We start from the raw sequence: 23,572 nt of genomic DNA, 5'->3' as shown, positions 1-23,572 counted from the left end.
ACATATTTTCTCATTTATGTAGCGAACTTTTACATAAACGTTAGATTTTCTGTACTGGTCTCTATTGTGTACAATTTCATAATCTGTCCTCTTTTCCAAAATTTATAGTTAGCTCTGTTCTGTTTTGGCCCAAATGCACTTTTTTATTAAAGTGGTCCCATGAACTGGTTCTCCGTGCAGTTTTGGACTACACTAGCTTAATCTTACTGCTTTATTTATTTTCTAGCAGATACATTCAGATATCTCAGGTCCCTGTTTACATGCATATTACAGTAGTTTCTTGTATACTTATCTGACGTTCTCTGATATTGCTTTTACCTGCAATTGAACACAGGCAATTGGGTTACAACGCTAAATGAATTTTCATGGCAACAATCCATTCTAATGACTACTTATGGGTCCTAATCCCATTGAAAGAATAACATAAAGGTTCTCTGTAAACATAGCTGACAGTAATTTATAACATTCCAAATTGAGACAATATAGTGGAAATGCTAAGTCATGGCTTGAACCAGTGATTGAGCACATGGTTGGAAGGCAGAGCCAACTCAGGGGAGCTCAGGTGCATGCAATGTACCTGAGTGACCAGAAGGGGTGGAGCCAGGATACACCCCTTCCCAGACCTCATTTAAGTGTTGGCAGTGGAGGTAAGGGTATTTTGGTGGAGATTCCTTTCTATCTGAGGTCTTCTAAAGGTAAGCAGCCTCTTTTCTTTATTTCTGTGTGTTCTGCTGTTGTGTTTAAGTAAATTCTTGCTTGCTGCAGCCTATGTTTAACTGCTCTGCTGTTGTTGTGCTTTCCATCGTGAAGCAGATCCTCAAGTGGGTATCTAGGTTTGGAGACTTAATAGTTACTGTAGTTCAGACCCAGAGTGTGTCTGAAATATGTTGGCTCTTTACAGCGTGATAAACCAGAACTGTCCCTTTGCATTTTCACATTTTATAATGTAAGATATCTGTCTTTAACTCTATCATAAAGTTTTGTACTCAGGAATTCTACTAAAAATCAACATTTAGTTGTAGTTCATACTCTGCTTATTTCTAACTCAACAGAACTATAGTTTCTTATGCAGCAACCATACGCTTCAGTCTTGCATGCCATGTGATATGCAAACGTGAAAAAATACTGTACATTGAGCAGGACACTCTAGAAATAACAGACAGATTACACCTCTGCAAATGCATTAAGTCTTTGTTGGCTATATAAGTCAAACTAACTTTAATGTTAGTCCATGTAAGTTATAAGCAGGTCACTCATGGCAAGTGAGTGAGATTTCTCTCATTCTGTAGCATTTTGTTGTAGATAGGCATACTTTGTAAAAGAAAGTGAAATAATGCTGTAGAAAATTGATTAGAAGTGAAGGAAAGCAAGAAAAATAATGCACTGCACTAGAAGAGTATTTCTGGTGTGTCTCTATGTGGAACGTCTCCTGGACAACATCAGATGATTCAAGTATAAATAAGGACCTTTGAACAGCATTATCCCTGCTAGCTGTTGACAATCAGCACTAGTCACTAATTACTGTATTTGCAGCTCAAGTAGGTAGACTCACTTAAGCTGTTCTGATCTGGAAAATTCCTGCAGAAACCAGGGTGTCTTCTCAAGTTGCTTAGCTCCTGAGAGAAAATTAGTTCTTATAGCTTTCTTTTATATTTTGCCAAAATCCATGCAGAAAACTTATTTTCTTTCATTGGTTGAAGGTTGCAATCCCTTCTCTGTTTGTTGTTATATTTGTTCAGAAATACCTGTCTTAAAAGATGAGGTAAATGTTAAATTGTTTTTAAACTTTTTGTTCCAAAATCTTCTGATACGTTTGCGTTGTGATATCTCACAAAAGCCTTGGCTTAGAAATCTCACTATATTTTACTTTTTCTAGCTGAATTACAACACTCACAAATGAGATTAGAAAATGATTTGTTATTCAGGTAATTAGTTGGAATTTGAAATTGTTTAGAAGTACTTGAAGTCTGGACTTCTCATGAAGGGAAAAGCATTGTAAGGAATTCTAGAGAAACCCTGTCAGAACTATAATGGTGACCAAGGAAGACTTTACATACCTGGGATAAATCTATATGGAATTCTTCCCAGATATCTAGCAAACTAACAGGTGAACTAAACGAAATCAATGTTACTGTGTTGATTTACTCCTTGTCCTTTTTCTTGGCAACTGTTTTGCACTTACTTTTGTCAGACTGCACTATTGTAAACCAAATCATAAGTTTCTTGGCATAAATCTTCTTGATGCTGAAGTCTCCTTAGGGCTTAAGTGGTAACTTTGGATGTTGACTCATTTGATGAATGATAACTCATGGTAGTGACTGCAGCCCCAGTAACAGCTGAAGTTACATCCCATCTTGCTATGTCTTCCTTTGTGCTGCATAGAAAAAGGAAAATCTAAGAAGGTTCTGCCCAGGCAAGGTAAAGGATGTTTTACAGTATCTCTTTGGTCTCTGAGGTCAGAGCTGCTCTGCCGAAGGGCTGCTTTTTGCCTGTATGAAGCAGATGGGGGGCTATTTCTGCCAGGCTACAATCCATTCACCAAGTCAGTGGCTGTTTCATATCTACAGGCTTGTACTCTGAGTTCCCAGTATGGGTGTCTTCCTCTGGTGGTCAGTGTCACCTAGCATGTTGCCTAGGGCAGAATCATTGAGAGGAGAGTAGTAGAACATGATGTTGCTGCTGTGGGATCAGGTCCTTCATTTTGGCCATAATGTACAAGCCCTGTTGCATTGCCTCCTATGTTACTAATCCTAACCAGGTCATTTTCTTGTCAACTGCTGCTAAATGACTATGGTATAGGTAACTGCCTATTGTACTTTCCATTTCCCAGCATCAAGTAGTTGAAATAGTTACCTTTGAAATCCCTTTGAGTATATTCAGTGATGTCAAACTCAAATTCTGCAGGTAGGTGGATAGGCAGGCCTGCAAGCAATTAGCAGGTTAAAAAAATAATAATCAAGTAGGTTTTTGGTGTAGCTGTTACTGATTTATTTTTTTTAAAGCTCTTTGTAAGCAATTCTGCTGGGTATATCTCAGATAATGTTGGGTTTATAAATATCCTTGTACTTGACAACGTTTGCTCTATTTGCTAGCAGCCTGCATACATGTAATTTGGCAAAATCTGCTTGTAAGACGATTTCAACTACATGTGGAAAATGTTCAAAGTTATCCTCGATCTGATCCTATGCACTAATTTACCTATAATTCTGGATGTCTTATTCTATTACCAAAATAAGGTGTTTACAACGAAGGGAATGACAGGCAGTTAATGTACTATGACTTTTTTGAGGTCATGTGCAAGGATATGAAAGGTTATTTTTCTGAGTAGCTGTTGGTTTTTTACTTTTTTAAAATGTAAAATACACTTCAGAAAGGTCTTTTATATTTGGACATGGTGTTGTCTAGGGTTGGTTGGCCTCTTAATTCATGTACCACTGGACAACATCAGGCAGAAAAGAATGTGACTGTCACATTAATCTAAGAATATTAGGAGAAAGCTAAAGAGCTGTGTTGTCTGAAGGTTACAAAAAGAGACTTGGGTATTACTTCTGCAGCTGCTAATTCTTAAGCTTAATTGCCCACCATGTGATCTTAGCAATAGCAGATCCCAATAATCTCTATGTTAATTGATCTTTAACTGTCAGATTAATCCTGGGTGTTTTTCAGTATAGAAATCTATGCACATGCATGAGTTAGTACATTTATGCTGTACCATGAATTAAAAAGACCAGGGCACGTGGGCATGGGAACTCATTCATCTGTATTGGTGAACTATTATAACTATTTTCTTATGGAGTTGATTCAGTGCAATTAATGGTTTCCCTCTAGTGATGACTTGACCATGGACTGTTTCCACTGAATACTTCGGACACCATTGATCTATCTGGGAGGGTAAAAATAATTTTATGACATGGATGTGAGTTACTCTGTAAGGTTGTCTCAGTGACAGAGGATGGTATGTTTAATGAATTATCATAAATGTAGCCTCAATCCAGTGCAGTGGGTATGTAACACATCTGCTGGAGTAGCAGAGCGACCTGCGCAGAGTGGTATGTCAGTCTTACAAAACACTTATATATAACATTGGTGTGTATGCATCTGATGTATCTAGGATGCACAGGGGCCATGTGTATTTGCTGAGCAGATGCACATATACAGATCTGTTAGACAAGGTGAATAGATATAAGTTATACCTGCATATAGCACATGTATGACTGGTGTGAGATATCCTGTAAGCATAAATTATGCACGCATGTGCTGCATCTCAGGCAGCCAAATGTCTTCTATCCTGAGGCAAAAGTCCAAATTTATCAGTTTCAGGTTTCCTTTACCCTGTCAACAACATCTCTAGGTCAAAACAGAGGCCTGTGATAAATGCAAGCTATTGGCACAATGAGTGTCTTTGCTTCCCTCCTACTCTATGACTATGTCTAAGCTACAGAAGTAAGAGAACTTGGAAGTCTGGGGCTGTTATTGGGGATTTACTGAGATTTCAGAGACCTTCAGCAAAAAATATGGTAATGCTCAGACCTTGTGCTCATTAGGAAGTGAAATCAGGTGCAGTGTAACTGGAACAGAATTTATAAATTCTCTCTTAGATGGGATTTCCTAAAATTCTGAAAGGAGCAAGTCCTCAATTCCCATTAAAACGTGTGGAAAACTGAGAAGTTAACTTATCTCAAGACTCTTTAAAATGTTATTTTCAATCTTTATAGCTTTCTAGGCAATGTTTTGTGGCTATAAATGCAGTATTTCACTGCATAGATATAGGTATTATGTAAAGATTGTAAACCTCTATCCGGTATTGTATTACTGAGCTGTTTGCTGCTTTTGTCACAAGCATTTATGGGAAACACAAGATGCAGCATGCACAGTGTAATGCTAAGAGTACTAGAACAAGTTGTCACAGTAGCTGCTGCCAAATGCTTTCTTTGAAAACAATCTATTGCAAGCTCAATGAGATTTACTGTCTTTAAAAATTATTTCAAGTCTTTAGTGTTTTCCTCTCAGCTAGTTATGTATAAAAATGATGAGCCAAGTAATCTCTATATAAAAATAGACAGAAAGATGTGCCTGAAAAATAATAAAGTAGTAAACATCTAATTGTTGTAAATGACATGCCCAACAAATGTTTAATTATAGTTTCAGCCTCATTAATAAAGAACCCCATCACATTTGTGTCACATAAGATCTTTTCTGTTGTCTTAGGCTTTTTTTTATTGAGGATTCCTCTGCACATATGTGTATCCATCTGTCCAACCACATCCTAAGGGACCCAGAGAGTGAGAGAATGAGAGACTGCTTTATGTCTGTGTAAGCAGTTGTTCCACATCTACTCTTCTCTGTACCACACTGTAACTGAAAACCTATTCATTTAAGTTTTGAAGTATATATTTCAAGCTGCATTCACCAGGAATGAATCTCCTTTCCTTTTCTTAACCACATTCTTGCAGAGCTCTTGAAGCCTGAGCACTGAGTTCAGGCTTGGCAGGTCCCCTCCCCCTTCCAAAGCCTAGGTTTAAGCCATATTTGGGTTCTTTTGTGGTGATGTTTGCAATCCAGCAGGGAAGTTCAAGAGAGGATAGATGAGCCTTAACAGTGTTTAGATCAGCCTCCATTTCAGAGCTGAAAGGTGACAAAAAGTGCAAAAGTGAAATTGGTCCAGGAAGGTTTTAAACAGCGAGCCATAAATTATCCTTCCCTTTTTTTTCCACTCCTTCCCCCTTCTCAAGAGAAGGCATTTCCAGTAAAAGCTAAATTTGTCTCAAAAGTTGGCAAAATAGCACTGCTGCTAAGCTTTGCTGCTAAGAAGGACCCCTAGTGTTTTTGCTGGAGTTTCTTTCCTGACTCAGGTTTTTTTATGTATTTCATATATGTATGTACATATATAATTATGCACATGCATAGATGCATGTGATACACAGTGTAGGGAAAGACTTTCCTGTTGTGTCACTCAAAGCATGCACACTTATCTATTCCTATGTCTGCAGGGCTGGCTGTTCCCAAAGGCATTCTGTGCAACATGGAGAAAGCCAGCTTTATAACCAAGTAGTGACTGTAGATGCACTGATCAGGAATATGTGATTACATGGCATACAACTCAAATAGCAAAGGGTTTTCTGTCTGAGTGGCATGGTAACTCCTAAGGAGGATCACCTCAACCCCAAACTTCTGAATGTCTCTGAGGAAGGACGTTTGAGAAAGGGCCATGTATAAATTCAGCTCAGTAATATGTGGAATACAAAATTTAACGCAATGAAACTTGTTTAAGTGTATAACTGGGAGGTGTGGAAGACAGAAAATACTGAGGAGGAATCAATCAAAGACTGAACAAGAAGGAAATGGAAAATAGACATTGTTTAACTTCAGAATCCCAGTCAACCTTTTCCTGCAGTGGCACTTGATCTTATCTAAATGTCTATTCAAACTAACAGCTAGGAATTAGCAATTTTTAAGAGGAGAAAGAGAGGGTAACATAAATTAGCATAAGACTCAGTGAATGATACTTTTGGTGACAGGAAGTACAATGCTCTAGTGATAGACTGGTGATTCACCATTTGAGCAGGTGATTGGAGGACCAGAAGTCTGTGCCTGCCACCCACATAACTTTTTTTTCTATGTGATTAAGACATTCAGCTATAAGACTTCAATGTGGATTTTCATTTGTTATTGACTACACTTACTGGGCAAGAGTTACTCAGGCTACTTGGGCATTTTGACAAATTGTTTTTGACCTGAAAAAACACCAGTTACTCAACACAGAAACATACAGAAAGGTTAATTATGACACTCAACATATATTCCAGGTTGTATTTTGACCTTTTATGAGGAAAGTGTTTCAAATTTCCAGCTCAAAATGTTTTAGTAATGTACACTCAAAACACTTGGGTTGAGATCTAGATATAAATTTATCAAAATAAGTCAAGGAAAATAAAATAGCTGACTTAATTCAGACACTTGATTCATATAAATTTTCATATTATGCCATCTTCTGCCTGTGTAGTACTCTCAGTATCTCCCTCCCCTTGTTTTGCAGTCTGAGGGTCTGTGTTTAATTGCTTTCATCCACAGCACACTTTGTGTGGCTTCTCCTAGTTTAGGTGAGATCTCTCTCTCCGGTGTCTTGATTGGTCAGTTTTCTTTAGATGAAAAGCCTATTTTTCTAATAAAAAGTAGTGTCTGCTTCTGGATTTTTAACTACAATTACAAAAATTCTAATTTTCAAAGTAAGCTTTCAACATGTAAATTTTCATCTCATGAACTGGAAGAAGGGTATCTTTTTCATTAACTACTAGCAGGATTGTCTCTTTTATTAGGTTGTCAGTTAAAAAAAAAAAAGAAAGAAATGCATAAGATGTACTGAAATTTTCATGTAGTATCTTCCACAGCAAAGCTGTACTATACACATCTTAGAAATTATCCACAATCAGACCCTTGGCCAGAAGTTTGTTTCTAAAGATGTTTTACTAAAGGCCTCCTTGTCTTCAGATAAAGAATTTTTCCAACAGGAAAAAGTTCATTGTTAGTTTGCTGATGACACTAATTAAATAAATAAGCTCGCAAGTGAATAATTCATACCCAGTAAAAAGTATCCTAATTGCACAACAGAAATGTTTTGTTGCTTGCTATTCTAGTAAACAATGACCTTCTGCAACATAAGGTCATAACTAAACTATTTTTTTTTTCCTGAATCCATATGCATAAACATAAGCAGTTTCACTAGAGTTCTTTAAAGAAACTTTAAGTCACACTGCTGGAAAAGTAAGAACATAGTGTATTGTCACTTTCTTACATTGGTTTATACTAGCTCTTGTGGGTTTATTGCAATGCTTTCTGTGTGTAAAATGTATCACTAATCTCTAGATCTTTTTGTCTTCTGAAAGTTCTTTTTCTTCCTATGTCTATAAACTCGAGAATCATAAAAAACAAATGGGGGTGGGGGAGGAAAAGCCCTTCTAGTCAAGAGTTATTCTTGATGGGCCATATGAGCACTCTTAATATTAAGGCAGGACCTGAGGGGGGAAAAAAGATAATAAAGAAATATTCTGGCTTATAAGAAAATGCACAAGAAACAAGAACAGTTATGTGTCTAGCTAAGTCTGACACGTGAACAAAATATTTCTTTACCCTGTTGACAGAAGGTAGTTAGATCACCTGCTTCTCTTTTGGAATTAACTCACTTATGTCTTACTGAGAACAAAGTAAATAGAGTTCCTAATATTTTCATGATGAATGCAGTATGTCAGTGAGACAGCATTCCCTATGGGGAAAGGTTTGTTTTCTGCAGAAACAAAACCCAGCTGATGATAGTTTAGTTTCTTATTCTGTTTGCTATAGCTGTAAAAAAAAAAACTGTAGTCACATATTTTATATACCTCTGATCTACTAATAAAATGCATCTGTGGACATGTTTAATCTGCAGTCATGAGATTTGAGCATGTACTTAAAGTTGTATGCATGATGTGACTGAGCAAATTAGCCGTTTACCTTTTGTTTTCAGAGGAAGTTTAGTACTACTATAATTTTGAAATGCTCAACTAATTGCATTACTAACCTTTAACCAATGAGAGAAAACTTCAGATATATAAGTACATACTAGTAAGCTGAATGATATCAGGAAATGTTCCCTGGTCTTGTGGCATGTGATACACTCCAGCCATTCTACAGCAAAACTCTTCAAATCTGAGACTGTGTGTCTGAATCCAAACTTGGAAACTGGCTTCTGCTAATGGCTGTTTTATGAGTAAGAATGGAGGAGAATATGATTGTGCCCAGGTCAAACTGGCTCAGTGCTGGGGGTTGTTAAAATATTAACAAATCAAAAGTCTGTTTCTTTGTCCAGAATTACTCCCTGGATCTGTTTAGTTCATGAGTATAGTCACAATCATCATAACCACAACTTTTCTGTAGGATTTCTTAGGAAAATCAGCATTGGGTACACAAAGGGTTAAAGTTTCTTTGAGCAAAACCAGGCTATTTGTTTTCAAATTCAGGTGTTAGATGAACTGCTGATCTCCTCTGTTTATTGGAGTAATTGTTGAAAGTGTGCTAGGAATTTCTAACAGAGATAAATATTTGGGAGATGACTGATATCACTGCAAATCTAATGCAGAAGAACTATTACTTTTTAATTGTTGAATAGTTTGCCCAGTTATGGAAAGTTCAACACTGTTGGTAAAGATGCTTTGAAAATTCTCAAGTCTCTAGCTACATGTACTGTAGAAACTATCAATGAGTCAGAAGGAAATAGAGGCTTCAGTGAGGGCTTTTTCACTTCCCTCAAGAAATAAACATTAGTTACTGTTAGAGACCAGTCATAATGGAAGCATATCTGGTCTAGTTTAATAAATTCTATATCCTTCACTTTGGTCAACTATCTAAATTTTTGAATCGTTTCATTACAATATCATATCTCATTTTCCTTTCCATCCCTCAGAAACAAAGTGATCAAGCAGTTGATTTCACAGAAACATGCATAATGTAACATGGCTGTGCATTTTCCTATTAATGAGGTTAGAAATTGAATGTAAGAAAGTGATTCTCCTGTTAGTAGTACTTCTGCCCTGCTACTGTTTTTTTTTGTTTTTTTTTTTTTTAAGATATATTTAGCAAGTAGAGAAGTGACTCTGCTTTGGGCAGTAATGTCATATGAAAAATGAGAGCTGGAAAAAACATGAAAAAAAACAGGCCATTTCATCAATTTAACTCAAACCATGAAAAGTATCTGCTTCAGATAGAGGAGTCTGAAATATAAAACCTAGAAAAATAATATAAGTGCTCTGAAAAATAGAGGATAAAGAAAGCCAATAGCTTTCATTTTTCTAAAGAGCTCGTGGTTTTGGATAGCTTAAAATACCTCAACTTGCTCTTGGATGGCTAGAACACAGAAAAGGATAAAGGATAGCGTAAGAGGAACAGAAGCTGTTATAAGACTAATGAACATTATTTGACTGAGGCATTGTATAATTTACAAAATTAAAGTCATATGGGCTTTGTCCTTTACCTACTGTTTGCAGACTTTTTTTAATGTGATCAGAGTTTCAATTTTTTTTTAAGAAACCTAAGTGCTTTCTCTATGTTTTTCACATTAAACAAAGTTAAATCATTTCACTTTCCACCAATGCTCTGTGCTTTCAGCTTACCGTTTTCCAAACTTTTCAGAAAGAAAGTTCTTTCTGACTCTTTGGAGCCTTCTAAAATTTCTTTTCTTTGAGTGTAATTTTTCCAGATGGCAAGGATTTTAAAACATCCAGTTGTATAGTGATCTGATCAGCATTTTAGTAGGAGTTAAAAATGTTTACATAGTATGTAGAGAGAATACATGATGGCTTGTGGAGATATAAAGATTTTATTGCAGCACTAGTTGTGCTGTCTGTGTTACTCACATGTACTGAAGTCATGAGCATGTGTTGTTGTCACTATTATTTATTTAGTGCCAAAAACGTGCTCAGCAGCACCTTGTTATGAATATAATAAAACCTTTTTACAACATGGGCTATCATGTATTTACGTTAGTCTCTATTTCTGAAATATTTCAGAATACACTGTAGAGTCTTTAAATTCACATTGGTTTTATTTTCCAACCTCCTTCTCCCCCTAAATTCTAGCTTCTCTTTCCCTCCCCCCATTCCCTCTGTCTCACATCACATTCAAAATTTAATTTTGTGGTGTTAACCACCAGCACCAGTACTTTGCCATTTGCCTGGTATAAACACTGGTACTTCTTGCTGCAAAGCTGGGAATCCAGAAATCCACTGAGAAAGACAAAGTATTTCTAGCTCTGAAATAACTCATAACTCATACTCAAGAGCAGAAAATCTCTTGTAGCAGAGTTTGGAGGGAAGAAAGATGATTTTCCTATTTTAATTTAATAAAAAGAGGGGAATGAATGTACCAGGGTTTTTCTCAGGCAAATGCCTCCTCTTTTACTACCCTAGTGGCTGAGCACCACCTGGGAAATTGTCAGATGCATCTGAGCTTAGTGCAAGGCAAAGGAATGATAATTGGGAAGTGAAACACCTCTGAACTTTGGGTGGAGCAAGCAAGTTCAGTTGTGATGAAATCCACAGCATAGGTGAATATTTAATTGAAGAAGAAACCTGACCATAACAACCTGTGTGTAGCATTCCTGATACTTTCAACCCTGCCTTCAGACAGTGGCTCTGGGAGTCCTCTGAATGCACACATGAGCCTTATTTCATTTAAGCTATATTATTTAAGCATAAGGGCTATTATTTCTGTGAACATCTTTCTTCTGACCATTTTCAGTACCATTAATAACCAGTAGCTTGGTGAAGTATGGAAAAACTAGTGGAAACGTAATGTATGTGAAACAAATCTCTGGCATCTTTTGCATGTCTCAAGTGCAACTGCCTAAAAAGTATTCCCAGTTACCAGTAAGGCTGTGGGGGCTTTGCCTTCCTTTAAGAAATTTTGACAGGTTTTGCAGCAGCAAAGTTTTCAGTCTGTCCATCAATTTCAGTCTGTCCATCAATCCATCTGTCCTTCAATTTCAGTAACTTCCTAGCTATTGAAGATAGCTTTGTTTTCAGGTGAATGGCACTTGCTTGTGATCATGAATGAGCCTGTCTCCTTCTTAAGCTTTTTGTACTTATGGAAACTAACAAGGAAAAAAAAAAAAAAGGAATTTGGCACACATAGCTATCTGAATAATGCAGCAGTAATGTTAAAATTCATTAAGTATACTAAGAATTCATCATGTTATTTTACATGGTAATATTTTTTCCTAATTCTAATAAGAGTAGTAAGTCACAACTTGTCTACTTCATAATCCTCAATCCTGAAGTTACAAGGGAGTGTTTGACATCATCTTTTCTGATCTTTGTTACAACCACACCACAAAGCTTCCCTAAATTGAAGTATGCTTAAAGTAAAGCATATCTGTGCCTCTCACTTTCTCTGCTCTATGCTCACTCACTCGTAATTCAAACTTTATTTTGAGACTGGTGAAAAGAGAGATAATCCATGGCTTATTGAAGTAATTTTTTCCAGTGAAAAGATCTTTCACTGTCAAAAACATGCCTAACATCTTCTGAATTAGTCATGCAACAGCTTCCAGCCATAGGATCTTGCCATAACTTTGTATTCTAGGCTGAAGACCCAACTCGTTGCTGAAATTTTACTGCCATGAAGGTGCTTATTTATACAGGCTGTGGTCAAATTTTTTACAGTGAGCTAAATAAATACAGTTTCAGAAACCCTTGGCTAGGAGGCATAATATTCAGTCACTTATTCATTCCCTGACAGTAACAATAGCTAGTAATTTAATCATTTTTTATGGCACTTCTCTAGAGTTTCACCCTTCTTGAACCTTGGTCCTCATAGAAAACAGTTGTGCAGGAGTTGCTACCTCAGATCCAGATTCAGGCCTATGGCAGAGGTTTATTCTCTCCTGCTCCTGGACGCTGAGCTGCTGCATCTGTGTGGGAGGTAGTATGTCTGGTAAGAACAGTACAGTCACAGAATGACCTGGGTTGAAAAGGACAATAATGATAATCGAGTTTCAACCCCCATGCCACGGGCAGATTCTTCAAGAGGCATGTCTTAACTGTGAATCTGTGACTTCCTTTTAACCATACAACACCTAAAGAGATCAAATCTTAATCTTGGCCTTTGAACCTAAACAGTGTGGCCATCATTCCCTTCCACATCTTCAATTTTTTGTTATGCAATAAAAAAATGAACACTATATTCTATCCATATGTCTTAAGACTCAGTTAAATGACTGCATCCCACCATTAAATCCACTCAATGCTATGGTGAGGGTAGGTAGCATTTAGCAATCCAAAAAGCCTGCCTAAAGCAAATCTTATTGCACTTAAGACATGAGCCTCTGTGATCACTTCTGAAACACTATGCAAGTGCTGGCCTACAGTTTTCACATTGCATACACCCAGCAGGCATCCTCCTAGTAGTAATAAATCTGTTTGCACTTCCAACAGTGTCTTCAGTGCTTATCTCTACAGGGTCTAACAAATCATGCACTACATGAAAGGACTCAAATTGTTTATTTCTGTTTTGATGGTCTAAGTTCCATCATAGATAGTAATTCCCTCTGTTGGTTTTTGGGGGGGGGGGGGGGCCGGGGAAACAAGACATCCTCTGATTGCATGTTAATGCTCTGCTTGTTCTACTCAACTATAATGTGTAGCAATGAAATGTTTTCTTGGGTAGCTATTTGACATCTCTTAAGGTCTGCTTCATCCTCAGTATTACAGTAAGTTACTCATAATGGTTACATTTGTTGCTGGAGCTGAATAGAGGTGCATTTGACAATGTTTGGCATTCATTCTAGTTCGTATGTGTTCATTTTTTTGTCAATTACAATTGTGATGTGCTGAAGACTGCTTTGTTTATCAGCATCTTATGATATATGATTTTCCACCAAGAGGTCCGCACTTAAATTAAGGGGATATTGGATGTTTGCCTTGCTAGATCTCACCAAATCTGAGAAAATGGAAGTGATGAGAGGACCAGCATGACACTTCTGGTTCCATATGAGATATGAAGCTTAAGAAGCTCCATTAATAATAGTGTGGGACTGCTTGGACACTTTTAGTTTCAGATAATACACAGACTGCAAAGGCTCTGACTATGAAAATTACATTTTAATTACTTGAGTCAGTATATAGTGTCAGAAAAAAATTTAAGTAGTTTGGATATGCTTCTACATTAACATAAGGTCAATGCATCAGCATGAGACTCTTGTGTCAGAGTTTAAAGCAGATCAAACTAGAATCATCAGCGATAGCATGCACGTGCATATCTCCACTTAATCCTGGTTTAATGAACTTTTAATGAATTGTACTTCTGGAGTACTCTGTAGTATAATAAGTATTATTATAATAAGTATTTGCATAAAATGACTAATTTTCATTCACTTCATGAAGAGAATAATTGTCCCTGCATTTTTTTGAATAAAAGTTTTTATGTATATTGAAATGCTGACATCTGTGTGAAAGTTAAGAAGTTGATAGTGTTTAAGAACTGTACCTAGGCAGCAATTTTTTGAATTGCCAGAAATACCTATAAGATATTCTGATAGTGTTGCTTAAATTGCTTAATCTTCACATTGTGTTTGGGAAGTCCCCAGGGGCTTAGCTTAGCTCAATGCGACTGATGTCTAATTTTGTGTGATGTGTACTGGCAAACACATGCTCTGTTGTACTTTAGCGTGGCCAGCATGCATCATTCTTCTGGAGGACATGGGAAGTCCCTCTCCTTAAATGTTGGCTGAACTGCCCATGTCGAAAAAAGAAGGGGAAAAAAAGCTTTATCTCAGGAAGCTGGTACATTATCCTACTTCTGGGGAAGATACTGTTTCTCTAATAAAAGAGGGGGATTGCGGTAAGAGGCATTTCTACACATCTTTTTAGAAGCCATTATATTTAATAGTGATTTGGAAACCACACTGGATTCTTATCTGTACAATTTAAACATACACACTATCAAGTCCTAAAGGGTCAACCGTTACTTAAAATTGATTTACTTGTTATTTAAATTGCTTTTTAGGTAGAGTTTTAATACACTGGGAATGACTTAATGGAATTTTTAAGCAAAATATACTTAACATACCAAATCACTTCAGGCTTAAGAGGTTAACACATCCAGTGTTCAGTTCTTACTTGGGCAAGTTAGGCTTTGAACTGTTAGCACCATCTTTATCTAGCAGAAACTTTGTTCTTATTCGGCAATATAGATGTTTACTGCACGTGGATAAAGGTAGTGTTTATACTGTACACAGTTCTGAGAATTTTTGCAGTGTTTAGAGGAGTCATTTTCAGCTTCTATGAGTGTTAATAGCTGATTCTGTTTTCCGACTATTTCCTGTTGTCTGGCAATACTTTTGTTGCAAGTCATGTGATTTGGCTTCTACTGAGGCAGTTCTCCTGGACCAATTTAATTGCTATTGTTATTGTTAAGAAATAAACTTTGAGTAACACATGGGTGTCCAACCTTGTTACTTGCCTGGGCTACACTGTGTGAACAAGAATTGTCTTGGGATGTGTATAAAATGTATAGTTTATGTATGGAATGAAACTTTTAAAATGCATTTTTAATTAAAATATTTTTAAAAAGCAACAAAAACATAAACTAGTAGGATACTTGACCTTGTGTAAGTATTGCAAAATGTCTGGTTCTGGAAGTGGAAGTAGCTGCAATTCAAAGTGAGTTCTCAAAGTGTTTGTCAGATTTCTGATGAAATTTGCTTCTTCCTGCGCTTAGTCTTTGACAATTTTTCACAAATGTATGTAATTCCAAACAGCACTGACATGAATGATGTCGTTGTGAAAATAATTTTACTTGTTAAAATAGAACTTATAAAAGTCTGGTAAAAATAAATAACCAAATATTTTCTGAATTGAATATCTGATTACAACTCTGTAAATTACCAGCAAATTTCTGAATGGAATGTATTTATATTAACTGGAAATGGAGTTGCAAATATACAAAATCACTTTTTGGAAATCTTGAAACCTATTCTCAAATAGGCTGTGTATTTTTTTTGTTTAGTTAATGTAATGAAATGTGTAAAATTATTTGCTATACTTGAACTCTCTATAATTAAAGGTTCATTTCAAATGGTGTTATGGATTAAAACATAGCACAGATAAAATTATTTTTTCACCTTGAAGATGCATGTTTAACTAGTTTTGGGGAGTCAAATCCACTGAAAGTTCTAAAGCTGTAAGCCATCTTTTGTTTACAATTTATGGCACAAATTTTAATTTTGATTCCATAAATTACTTGGTTTCATTTTGAAAATCATAAAATCTCAATTTTACCCTAGCTTAGATATCTTCCTTCAGAAAAGTAAAATGACCCCAAAATCAGCATCCAGACTTCTAAGGAACTCCTGGATTTGGAGATGATTCAAATTATTGGACTTTGATATTCACACCTCAGGTGGCTTGCATTACATTACTGATTTCTCTTTTAATATTTCTCAAAAACACTGATATTTCATCAAACATGAGTTGCTGGCATCCACTGCATTGTCTTCTATTAATTTTACAGGTCTTTTTTTTTTTTTTTTAACCAGCCATCAGAAGTTTGCCACCAGTGTGCCCAGAGAGGTTGTGGACACCCATCCCTGGGGAGCCTGGTCTAGTGGCTGGCAATCTTGCCCATGGTGGGAGGGCTGAAGCTAAATGAACATTGGGGTCCTTTCTATGGTGTAGTAAAGTCTGTGCTGAAAACAAGTGTGGATGTAACTGTACTGAGAAAGCCACCTGCTTGAATCAAACAGTGAGGTATAAGATGGCCTTGGTGGCAGGCATGACATGATCAAGTAATTTTAAATAGATTATTAATGCTTTTATACTGGAAATTAGTAAAATCCCTCTGAAGAGGGATGGACTGCTGTCCTGGGGGGCAAGGAACAAAGGTACTCTTAATATAGAATTTAGTGAGTTTTGTGAGAAGTCTTAGTTCTCCAATTCTTCTATGTAAGAAATTAAATCTGGTTGAGAATTGAAATGCTACAACACTTCTTACTCAGTAGATCCTATTCTTTGGATCTATCACTGTACAGGTTTCCTTTCAACTTGTCATTTACGTAATCTGATCATGTGCTGTTTGTTTTCTTTTTCTGCTGTGCCAGTGTAATTACAATATGTAGAGCAGCCATGATATTTTATTGACATTGAAATCCCCCAGTATGCTTAGCTTTAGAACAGTGGATTCAACTGCATGCTTAAAATATTATTAAATTCTGAGTCACAAGATTCGTGTGTTATTTTTTTTTTTTTTTCTTCTCCACACCAGATTGGGAATGTTAATTGAAGATTTTGGAAGAGAGGGATAAAGGTTGTCTTATTTAATACATGGGAACAGGTCAGGTTGAGATCAGAGTTTTGTTTTTTTTCATTTATTTATTATTTTTTTTTTTTAGTATTACTCAGTGTGCACCTTTATAAATATTCTGTAGTAGAAGATGGAATACTGATGTCCTGGGACTTGGAAATCAGCTAACTACACAAAATGAGTTTGCTTTGAAACATATGATTTAAACTTCATGTTGACACAAAAATATACAAGAACCTTCTCTTAAGGGAAGTGGTAGAAGACATCACTCAAATTATGTAAAATTTTACCCTTTATGAAGAATTCAGAACTATATTACAGAGATGAGTCATACATTGGCCGGGATGGAACAAGATGACTTAAATCTTTAACTATAGGCTTATTTGCCCAATGATTTATCTTAGTTTAGTAAGAAGATAAACATGCTTCTGGATTTGTTGTCCAAACAACACTGAAGACATTAAAGCTGATGTTATACTTCTGTTACTCACATAGATGTATATTATATCATGGGTGATACTTCTTTCACCCAGAAATACCGTAGTGAAAGGGTAAGATGTGGTCTTTTCCTGGAGGCATTCAAGGCCAGGCTGGATGTGGCTCTGTGGAGCCTGGTCTAGTGGTTGGTGACCCTGCACATAGCAGGGGGGTTGAAAATAGATGATCACTATGGTTCTTTTCAACCCAGGCCATTCTATGATTAATATCTTTTAATTTAACAAGTTCACATTAGTACATATTTAGCAATAGTTTTGTCATGTTACTGTGCCTGAAACTTGTGTATATATTAAACATGTCTCTATAAACAGGTATCAGCACTCACCATTCTGATCATTAATGGCCTCCTCTATATGATCTCTGATCTCCAATGCACAAGATCACAGAACTGTCTAGAACTCATGTAAGTTAATGGTTTTTGAGTTTCCTTATTTCATCAGTTATGCCCAGTTATGGGCATATCATTTATGGCCGAGGAAACGGCCAGAAGTTATACCAGAGGAGGTTTAGGTTGGACATTAGGAGAAACTTATTCTCTCAAAGGGTGGTCAGGCACTGGAATGGCTGCCCAGGGAGGTGGTGGAGTCGCCATCCCTGGCAGTGTTCAAGAGGAGCCTGGATGAGGAGCTACGAGAGATGGTTTAGTGCTTGTGGTACTAATAGAAATGGGAGGGTGGTTGGACTAGATGATCTTGCAGGTCGTTTCCAACCTTGTGATTCTGTGATCTGTGATTTTTAACAGCAATTATATTAACTTTCCTTTGCTAGAAATAGAGAGTTCTGTATTAAGTCTGCTTGTATGGATTAGGAGAGCAAGTTGCAGACAGATCTATCAGCAGTAAGAAAAGTATTTCTTCACAGTAAAATAATAATAATAAAAAAGCTTTGTTAGGAGGCATGTTCCTATGCCAATATTGTTTTCCATGCTGGGGTTCCATCTGCATTTGCTCTGTAGCATCAGTTAAAGATTTTTCGCATTCTGCAGCCAGTTAGCGCTGCCAGGCTGTTATTCTCCTTCCAAGGATATTTACTTTCAGCTTATGCTCAACCAACTTAAAGGATAAATTCTTTTCTTCTTTATTGTATTAAACTTCCTTGTGTACAGTAGCATTTCATCACATTTCTATCACTCAGGTCATATATTCAACTTGTTTCTCTTCTGTCTTCTGGATTGGTGATGCTTCCTGTTTCAGTTTCATCTGCAAATCATAAGTTCATAATGATTCTTTGTGAAGAAAAATGTTTCAAGATACTTAAGTCGTGCAAGACCTCTTCTGTTAACTTCCTCCACTCCAGCTGTATTCATCACTACTCATTTTGCATTTACCTCATTAGTCCATTTTTCAAGATAGCCAAAAATATCCAGTTTAATTACCTGTCACATTAAATGATCTTACAGAAATCAAGCAGTCTACATGACTGCCTTTTCTTATTAGATCAGTTTTTTCATCCCCCAAAAAGATATCAATATAACGTTCTGTGCTTTATCCTGTTTTTGCCTATTTCTGCCTTTGCATATTTACTTGTTTCTTGAAAAATTGCCTCTAAGCCTAATATTCTATGATGTGTTATGCAAACTGACATTTTCAATAAATGCGCAAAGCTTGCTGCTCACAAAGCTTACGATACTGCTTCATCTTGAAATAATAAAAAAAAAAGGCAAAAATATCCCAACAGTTTCCAACAAAGTAATGTAAACAAATATTCCCAATATTCTCAGGCTCATACATTTTCCCCAAAGATTTGCATTTTTTTGTGTAAGATAAAATTGGTGATAGGGAAAATATGTTGGCAAGAAAATTCTAATTACTATATATTAGCTTTTAGAATTGGATAATCCTTCATTCCTGAATTAAGTAGCCTTTGTAGAGTTTGGCAGAGTAGACTTTTTGTATCATGTATTTCCTTTCAAGTTTGGGCCTCAGTCTGATGCTTTCTGACATCAGCCCATCCCACGTCTGTGTTCTGGAGCAAGCGTGGGACAGGGTCTTAAGTATGCCCTTATGGATACATTGTGTATTCTGCAAATGCTCATTGTTAAAAATGGAATTATCAGAAAAAGATTAAAAAATTGTTCTAGTGTCTGTATTGATAAACAGACACTAAAATAAAAGCATAAAATTTCACAACTGGATGCTTATTAGAGTTCTTTTGCTTTGCTAGGTCGAATTCGACTGTTTTTAAACTCTGCCAACTAAGACTTATGGATTTTCTGGCCAAACTTGTTTGTCTCAGCTTGTTTATCCCAATTTGTATCATTTTTTGAGATTATAGCTTTTGGTATTTGCACAAAACCCTGTCTGGACTCGCCTCACACAAGAGAAACTTTCTGAAACCCAGAGTTTGGGTGCATTTGGTGTAGTATTTTTTTTTTTTTTTTTTTTTTTTTTTGTTCCAACTCATATTGACATTAGTCCTTGTGGTTTTTTTTTTTTTTTTTTTTTTTTCTTTGTGTACTCTAATGCTTATATCAACTTTCTCTGTTTCACAGTTAAAGGAATTTCCAGTACTTCAGGTCCAAGATATTAGCAGTAGTGGAGAAAAATGGTATTTTTTGTTTATCATCTAACTTCTGCTTGCTGACCTATGGAAACTTGTAATTGCTTCCAGATACAGGGCTCTAGACTCAGTGTACTAACAACTCTTGTTTGGTTTCAAAATGTTTTGGTTTTTTTCTGAGAAACTCAGTTTTTTCTAAATACAAGCAAAAAATTCTGTGTAGGAAGGTTGTTACTGGTGATTTTTACAAGGTTAGTGGAAGAATAAGAGGCATCTCCTTTGTTAACCTGAAGTGAAGCACCCTGGCATTGTATCTGAAGTAGCCATCTCTTCAATGTAAAACTTCAGAAGTTCATTTGTTCTTAACTTGATAGCTAATTAGAGAAAAGTGTGAAAAATATCAAGTTAAAATGGAGAAATCCAGTTAATTTTTTCCCTTAAATTCAAAATTTACATTTTGGGAAATTCACTCCTGACAAAATATGCTCTTTATTTTGAGAAGCAGACAAAACTATAGAACAGATTCTGCATTTAATGACAAGCAATTACAGATACTCAGTGTATTCTAATTCCATAATTCTTTAAAGTAATTGCATGCATATTGCCTTTTTCCACATTCAGAATCTTTCACAAACATTCTTAACCAATTACTGTTAATACTCTTATGCTTTACATTTTCCTAAGCAGAGACCAATATTTAATTTACAGACTTCAAAGCTAGGCATTGAAACAAGTATTTCAAAATACCAAGTATGGAAGACATTGCATCAAAATGGGGAGAGTTTTACAAGTTCAGTTTAGGCAGACATCTAGATGCTTCTTTTGCAGCTAAGAGCTGCTACATCTTCATGTCAGAAAATCATTCCCCGGGAAGAGCCTCAGCCTCTGTTCCACATTTGTACCATTTGCTTCCCCTTATTCAAAAAAAAAAAAAAAACCAACTAGATCATGTGCAGCCAAATTTTGATCCATTTTAAACCAGCTTTGTCACAGTGTTTAGTGAAATGAAAACCAGATCAATACCCTCAGAGATTGTTATATAGAACAATAGACTGTGATATTATATACATATATACATATATATACATGCTGTCTCATAGATAATTGTTCAGGTCACTTGCTGGTAAGATCTCTAACACTAACTCTTTTATGACTTATTTTTGATCTCAGAGAATGACAGCTCAGTCACCCTTTGTGTGTTTGTCTTCCAGGTAGAGTGAGGGACATTTGAGGATACTTCTTACAGATCTATATTCAGATAATTCAGATGCACAGTGTTTCCCATTGTATTTCTAATACAATAATTTATTAGGTGTGAACTTTCTGAGAGGAAAGTTTTAATGGAAATTACCTTACTGATTGCTTTAGTAACTGTCATAATGAATATCAGATCTTCAGAAAATGCTTGGGAATTTATTTTATTATTTTCAGTAGATGAGGTTAATAGTTTGTATAAAATAGAGCTAGCAGCATGACTTAGCTGTCAGCAAAGCCACTTGCTGGAGGGTTGGTAGGAATACAATAGTTAGAAAAGATGGAAAATAATGTGCTGAAGCATTCATTTTCAGAGTGTTTTTGATACTGATTAATTGATAAGTCAATTTTGGAAAGATAAACTATAGGTTTTGTTGGAACTACCTTAGGAATTGAGGTTACACAGTATTTGCTTTATATTTTGTAACTTCAACCAAAGGAAGTTAACATTAAATGGTAGAGGTCTTTTACGTGCACCTGAGTGCATGTATCAGTGTAGGTAAACATCTGTCTCTTCCACTTATGATTTCTCCCATTTTTAATGCCTATCCATAGAAACTAAGCTCACTTTTCACTGTGTATAACACATAATTATATTGCATTATACTGGAGTCTGACTTTTGAAACACATACATCTCACTCATCCTCACGATTTAGGTGCTTTGAGATAAAAGTTACAATTCTTATATAAAGAATGAATATAAATTCTTATGTACTTAAATACGTGTGTGTGTGTGTGTATATATATATAAACACAATTATTGTCAATACCAATACCTCTCTATGTATTTGAATCTAATTGTTCCTTCATATTTGATGAAGGAAATTATTATTAAAAGAATTGTTATGTGAGTTGGAGGGTCTGGATTTTACATTTGAAGTATGGATTAGAAATAAGTTATCTTTTCCTGTATTGATTTCTTTCTTTTCAGTCTTAGGTTACTTCATTATTTTTTTTCCTAGCATGGCATCAGAACAGCACCAATAGGTACTTTAAACCTGTCAGATTAGCCAGGATAAACCTTCTGTGGGTATGCATGTTGCATTGAATCATAAGGCTCCTGAAAGTCCTAGCTCAGCAATCCAACCAACTATGCAAACACACGCTCATGTTACTGTAGCAATAGAAATTTTTGATTTAAGATGATATATTTTTTTAAATAGAGATTAACTTGTATTTTTTTGACATGTGTTCACAGTGTTTAACATTTTATTACATGAAAATACAATCTTGGCAGTTATGAGGCAATGGAAAAAAATAGTTTTGTAGACTTGTTATAAAATTGTTATGAAATAAAACTTCACTTTTCCTTCCTGAATGTTACCTATACCTGATCAATGAGGTGAGAGATGGAAAATTGTTCAGGGTCTTGTTTTATCCAAATATCATAAGTCAGTTGGAGTAATGTATTTTCTTATCTTCTCCAAGATTAGAAGAGAACCTGAATAATATCCCCTGTAATTGCATGGCAAATTAGTAATGTCTGAAATCAACAGCTAAGATTTTTGTTCTTGACTTTGTTCTGCCTGATTTTCTCTGTGGGAAAAAGTTTGGTGTGAATGTTTCTAGAGACATCTTAAGACCGTTGTTCTCACTGACTGTGAAAAGGTGAAATTGAGTAAAATAAACAGAAGGCCCATTATCCACTGGCATTTTTTCACTTTCTCTTAATATTTATTTTCCTCAAACAGTTTCAAGTACTGGTCATTGTCACTAATAACTTGGATAGAGTATTATCAGGTTACATTTTCTACTGTTCTCTCTTTCCTCGTGGTCAGATATTAAGAATTACTGTTTTTAGAGTTGTCCAGCAAATAAAAGTATTTTTTTTTTACTTACGGAGGTTTGTGATTTTCCACCCTTCAGTAACCTGAATATTTATCTATATTTGTTTTCTTGCTTGAGTATAACTCAAATTCATAACTCATGAGCAAAACAGGATAGATTTGCACAGAGATATAAACATAGTTCAAAAAAAAAAAAAAATCTGAGTAGTGTGTACCTGCACGTGTACATGAGAAAGGAACAATTCTGATGTTAGTGTCTGCTTTACACTTTTGGAATTTGGATTTGTAATTCCTTTAGAGATTGAGGGTGGAAGCTCTACAGTCAGCAGTTTAACCTGTTTTGTTTCCTTGGTGCTGTTAAATTAATTCAAAATAAATCTGTTTGCAGACTGTTTTTACTTTTCTGAGTTTAAATTGGGCAATTTGTAGTCTGAACTCTTATCAAAATGTAAATCTGAGTAGAAGGCACACTGCCATTATTTTTAGGGCTGGATTTGCTCTTGTATTTATTTGTAGTAGTCCTGTCTAGTAAGAATAACAATTTGATCTATGCATTTTTATTATCACTGGGTCATCTGCAGGAATAAATCCACGGTTTAGCTTCTGTCTAACAGTGTTTTTATAACATAGAAATAACAACTTGAAAATTAATTTTTAGTCAGACTTGAAACTGTTTGCTTAGCTTTGCTGTTACTCTGGTATGTTA

At 35.8% G+C, this 23,572-nt stretch overlaps 1 long non-coding RNA gene across 1 annotated transcript; it reads left to right on the top strand.

Annotated features, from left to right (window-relative positions):
- Window positions 1-666: 666 nt before the first annotated feature.
- Window positions 667-22,095, top strand: LOC122182490. The gene is made up of 3 exons (XR_006179818.1): window positions 667-695; window positions 19,817-19,872; window positions 22,042-22,095. It is a non-coding gene; the product is annotated as an uncharacterized LOC122182490 (long non-coding RNA).
- Window positions 22,096-23,572: the final 1,477 nt, after the last annotated feature.

This window comes from Lagopus leucura, unplaced genomic scaffold, assembly GCF_019238085.1.
Source record: "Lagopus leucura isolate 7727_CA_CO unplaced genomic scaffold, USGS_WTPT01 Super-Scaffold_73, whole genome shotgun sequence".
In the NCBI taxonomy this organism is placed as follows: domain Eukaryota; kingdom Metazoa; phylum Chordata; class Aves; order Galliformes; family Phasianidae; genus Lagopus; species Lagopus leucura.
This window is presented reverse-complemented; position numbering and strand designations above follow the sequence as displayed.